A 6,000-nucleotide genomic window follows, 5' to 3' on the forward strand; every position below is an offset into this window, starting at 1 on the left:
TTCTATAGAAATAAAATTTTGATAAAATTTTTTTATATTACTAAAGTTTTGACAAAAAATTTCTATAGAAATAAAATTTTGACAAAAATTTTTAGAGAAATAAAATGTTGACAAAATTTTCTATAGAAATAAAATGTTGACAAAATTTTCTATAGATATACATTTTTCACAAAATTTTCTACAGAAATAAAATTTTGACAAAATGTTCTATAGATATAAAATTTTGACAAAATTTTCTATAGGAATAAAATTTTGACATAATTCTTTATAAAAGCACGATTTTGACAAAACTTTTTACAGAAATAAAATTTTGACAAAATAAAAAATAAAAACATCAATCTTATGTCAACAATAATCAATCAGAAATAAAATTTTGACAAAATTTTCTAGAGAATTAAAATTTGAACAAATTTTTCGGTATAATCTCTGGCGATTTTAACTCTAATATTATAGTCGATAGTAACATCACGGCACCTATGTTGACTTTGGGACTAGTACCAACGAACTCATCCAATCCTACTCACTATACCGATACTAACAGCTCACTCATAGATATTTTTTCGTTAGTGAGCCAACCAAGGTTTTGTTGTACGATCAGATTTCTGCATCGTGTTTTTCGAAGCACGATTTGATTTTTATGTCATATCGCTTTCAGGTTCGTAGGAAACAGACAACGTATACCTTTAGGGATTTTAGGAATATTAATTATGTCCATTTGGAAGCATTGGCTTCGTGTGTAAATTGGGATCTAACGAACGGTATGGTATCCGTGGATGACCAACTCTTTTTTCTACAGGATAATGTCAAATGTCTTCAGGATACGTTATTGCCTTTGAGGTCAAAGAGGGTCTCTTCGAATTCAAAGCCATGGTTCAACGATGAGGCCCGGATAGCTATAAGGGAACGAGACTTAGCCTTTTCAAGATGGAAACGGTTTAGAACGTCTTCTTTGCGGGAGGAATTTCGTGTGCTTGGAAACGAGCGAATGTCGTGATAAGACGCGCTAAGACACGTTATTTTTTATGAAAGATTCTCCTCGGCTCTGGGATCGAAACATACATGGAGGATAATACGGGAGATTGGATTAAGCAAGGACTCAGGTAGCGATGACCTTGTTGACGTCGATGAACTTAATCGTAAATTTATTGACATTCCGAACGTTCCGATCGGGCACAATTTTTATGATTTTGACATTGACACATTGGATTTTGGTGCGAATGATAGCGGATTTGAATTTTCATGTATAGATTCAGGCGATGTTGTGCATAGTTTCACCCTTGTGAAATCGAATGCTATGGGCTACGATGGCATTGACCCCCGGTTTCTGAAAATATTATTACCGATCTTATTACCATATATAACAGACTTGTTTAACAGGATTATTTATACGGGTTCATTTCCTACAGCATGGAAACATAGCAAGATCATCCCATTACCGAAGAATTGCAACGAATATAGGCCGATATCTATCTTAAGTTTTCTTTCCAAAGTACTTGAAAAGATTATGTATAAGCAGGTATCTGATTATCTCTCTGACAATTCATTGCTCTTTGAGAAGCAATCTGGGTTCCGACCCAATCATAGTTGCATAACTGCCTTGACTGATGTCTCAGAGGACATTAGATGTAACATGGAGAAAAATGAAGTGACGATCCTGGTGTTGCTTGATCACTCTAAAGCATTTGACTCAGTTGATCACAAACTTCTTTGCGCCAAACTTCTGAATATTTTTAAGTTTTCGTCTTGTGCGACACGGTTTATTTGGTCTTATTTATGTAATAGAACGCAATCTGTCTGTAGTAATGGGATGGTTTCAGAAGTTTTGTCCATAAATAAAGGGGTTCCACAGGGGTCAATTTTGGGTCCACTACTTTTCTCCATGTACACCAATGATTTACCGTGCCAACTTTCGTTCAGTAGAGTACACTTGTATGCGGATGACGTCCAGTTGTATATTTCGAGCCCAGTTGCGGAACTAGATGATTGTATTTGCAAACTGAACTTTGACTTATCTCAAATATACACTTGGACGACGGCGAACGGGCTTTGCCTCAATCCTTCGAAATCGAAATACATCGCGATTGGTAGGAGGCTTTCTAGTTCAATACCTTCTTTGGATGTTAGGATCAATAATGAACGCATTTTAAATGTTACGACTGCTAGGAATCTTGGCATTGTTTTTAACAACACCCTCACCTGGTCCAATCACATAAGTGCTGCAATCGGACAGGGCTATTCGAAGCTGAGGACACTTTGGTCGACTCATTGTTACACTCCTCTTAGGGTAAGGTGTCTCTTTTGCGAAATGTTATGTGATACCGGGGATTTTATATGGCGTTGAACTTTTTGCAAGCTGCGATTCGGTTAGTAGGCGCAGATTGAATGTATGTTTTAATAACGTTATGTGTTATGTCTATGGATTGAGACGACGCGACTCTGTCACACAATTCTCTCGCACTATATATGGAGTTTCGCTTGATGAACTAATGTCAATTAGGGGCCTTTTATTTCTACACAAGATAATACACTCGGAAGTTCCGGCATACCTATTCGATAGACTTAGATTTGCTCGTTCTAACAGGGGAAGAACACTTATACCACTGGTGCATCGTACATTGGTCTCTGATTGTCAATTTTTCATATCATCCATACGTCTCTGGAATACACTTCCACATAATATTCAAACAACAAGTGACATTTTGCAATTTAAAAAGATATTATTTGATAATTTTCGCTTACAGCAGAGGATTAATTTCTATTGAATGCTACATTTATTTACTTTTTTTATTTCATTTTTGATTAATAATTTCCCGTTTTTTCATATTTTTTCATTTTTTATTGGTTTATATATTTTTTATTTTTTGTCCTTTTATGGTAATTTTTTTGTTTTACCCTATTTCTTACACCTTTCAATTTTTATTTACAATAGTGTAATTTTTATATCAATTCAATTTGAATCGTATATTTTTTTTGTTTTAATTTAATTTTTTTTTTTTTTTAATATAATTTCTTTCAATTTTTTGTCTTTTCCATTTTTATATACATATGTTAAATTTTTTTCTTCATGGATTCACAATATCAAATGTAAACTTACCAAAACTTTTATTCTTAGGTATTATAATGTTATTATTTTATATTATATGGATAATTGTAACATGTATCTGTAATTATAAGAATCTAATATTCTTGTTGTACATGTCATAAATAAAACAATCAATTAATCAATAAATAAAATTCTGACAACATTTTCTACAGAAATAAAATGTTGACAAAATTTTCTATAGATATAAAATTTAGGCAAAATTTACAGAAATAAAATTTTGACAAAGTTTTCTCTAAAAATAAAAGTTTGGCAAAAATTTCTACAGAATTAAAATTTTGGCATAATTCTTTATAAAAAAAGATTTTGACAAAAATTTCCACAGAAATAAAGTTTTGACAAAATTTTTTATAGAAATAAAATTTTGACAAAATTTTCTATAGAAATAAAATTTTGACAAAATTTTCTATAGAAATAAAATTTTGACAAAATTTTCTATAAAAATAAAATTTTGATAAAATTTTTTATATTACTAAAGTTTTGACAAAAAATTTTATAGAAATAAAACTTTGACAAAAAATTTTATAGAAATAAAATGTTGACAAAATTTTCCATAGAAACAAAATGTTGACAAAATTTTCTATAGAAACAAAATTTTGACAAAATTTTCTATAGAAACAAAATTTTGACAAAATTTTCTATAGAAACAAAATTTTCTATAGAAATAAAATGTTGATAAAAATTTCTATAGAAATACATTTTTGACAAAATTTTCTACAGAAATAAAATTTTGACTAAATGTTCTATAGATATAAAATTTTGACAAAATTTTCTATAGGAATAAAATGTTGGCATAATTCTTTATAAAAGCAAGATTTTGACAAAATTTTCTACCGAAATAAAATTTTGACAAAATAAAAAAATAAAAACATCAATCTTATGTTTTTTAGTCGACCTATAGCCGAATTTATGATAAGTATTGCTTAAAAATAAAATAAAAAGGTCAACGATAATCAATCAGAAATAACATTTTGACAAAATTGTCTAGAGAATTAAAATTTGAACAAATTTTTCGGTTTAAATAAAATTCTGACAACATTTTCTACAGAAATAAAATGTTGACAAAATTTTCTATAGATATAAAATTTAGACAAAATTGACAGAAATAAAATTTTGACAAAGTTTTCTCTAATAATAAAAGTTTGGCAAAATTTTCTACAGAATTAAAATTTTGCCATAATTCTTTATAAAAAAAGATTTTGACAAAATTTTCCATAGAAATAAAGTTTTGACAAAATTTTCTATAGAAATAAAAAAAATTTTGACCAAATTTTCTATAGAAATACATTTTGACAAAATTTTCTATAGATATAAAATTTTGACAAAATTGTCTATAGAAATAAAATTTTAATAAAATTTTTATATTACTAAAGTTTTGACAAAAAAATTCTATAGAAACAAAAATTTAGACAAAAAATTTTATAGAAATAAAATGTTGACAAAATTTTCTATAGAAATAAAATGTTCACAAAATCTTCTATAGAAATAAAATTTTAATAAAATTTTCTATAGAAATAAAATGTTTACAAAATTTTCTAAAGAAATAAAATTTTGACAAAATGAATAAAATTTTTATATTACTAAAGTTTTGACAAAAAAAAATAAAAATGTTGACAAAAATTTTTATAGAAATAAAATGTTGACAAAATTTTCTATAGAAATAAAACTTTGACAAAATTTTCTATAGATATAAAAATAAATAAATATGTTGTTCTAAAAGCAAAACTTTAAAAGCACTTACAAAACAGTTCTCCCAAAGATAATTTTTATTTTAACTACCCAGGACGTTCTTTTAAATTTATGTTTTAGAACTCACATTTTGCATATTTTTAAGTGATAATATGAAATTTTGCTGTCTCATATACGTTAATAATTAATAAAATTGTATAGCTTGTTGAAGTTTGAGAGCATTAGAATTTTTTAAAAAATCATAAAACCATCGTTTCATTTTCAATTTTTTTTTTTGCGAAGCTTCTGTTCTGGGTATATATAACAGACATGTGTATCAACATAACAGAAAAAAACGAAGATCGCATATGCTTAACTCATGGAATTTGAAAATAGAGATTTTATTTATCAAACCTCGTATCATTTAAAATAGAAACAGTTTAACTTTTAATTAGAAATTTACAGAGTTTAATAACATTATATGAACATTAAAATTATATTAACCAGATTCCATATACATCCGCTGTGTTATTCATTTAAAATTATCAGAAGCTAAAATTCTATCGAAAACCGCCATGGGATCGTATCAGTAACATGAATATGAATTTTATTCATGTAACTCATACGCACTCAGAGAACCACAAAGAACTGTAATGAACATTCTAACATAATCAAAGCGAAGGTTTTCCTATTGAATTAACTATGGCGGTAGTGGAATAACTAAATCATTTATATATCCTTAAACGCACACACACACACAAACGCACTCACTTACCTCAACTCAGTTATATATAAGCGACTTGGGATTTATGAAAACCACAAGGCCATTACAGGATGTGCTTCTTTTCTAACTCACGCCTAGTGAAAATAGTTTTCATTTCCTAAGGAAGTTTTTATTATGTGCATCCTTCTTGCTCAAAAAGTTATAATGATACACTGGCAGTATGAGGGAAGGGGCATAAATGGGTCACTGTGGGTTGCTTTAGTACTTTTCAGTGACTTTCTAGGCTATGGTTTTGAAGATGTTCCAGAGAAGGAATATTCCACGTTCTGGTTTGGTTATGGTTGTACGAGTATGTTTTGTGGTTCGACATTTTCGGGGAAAACCATCACTGGCGTATACAAGCAACTTGATCCCTTACTCTCCCTCTCTTCTATAGGCATAACAGCAAAAGTTATAGCTAGAATTCGTATCTTTGGTAAAATAATTGCGGTTTGACATTAAACAACTT

This window comes from Haematobia irritans, chromosome 3 (genome assembly GCF_050003625.1).
Source record: "Haematobia irritans isolate KBUSLIRL chromosome 3, ASM5000362v1, whole genome shotgun sequence".
Classification (NCBI taxonomy): domain Eukaryota; kingdom Metazoa; phylum Arthropoda; class Insecta; order Diptera; family Muscidae; genus Haematobia; species Haematobia irritans.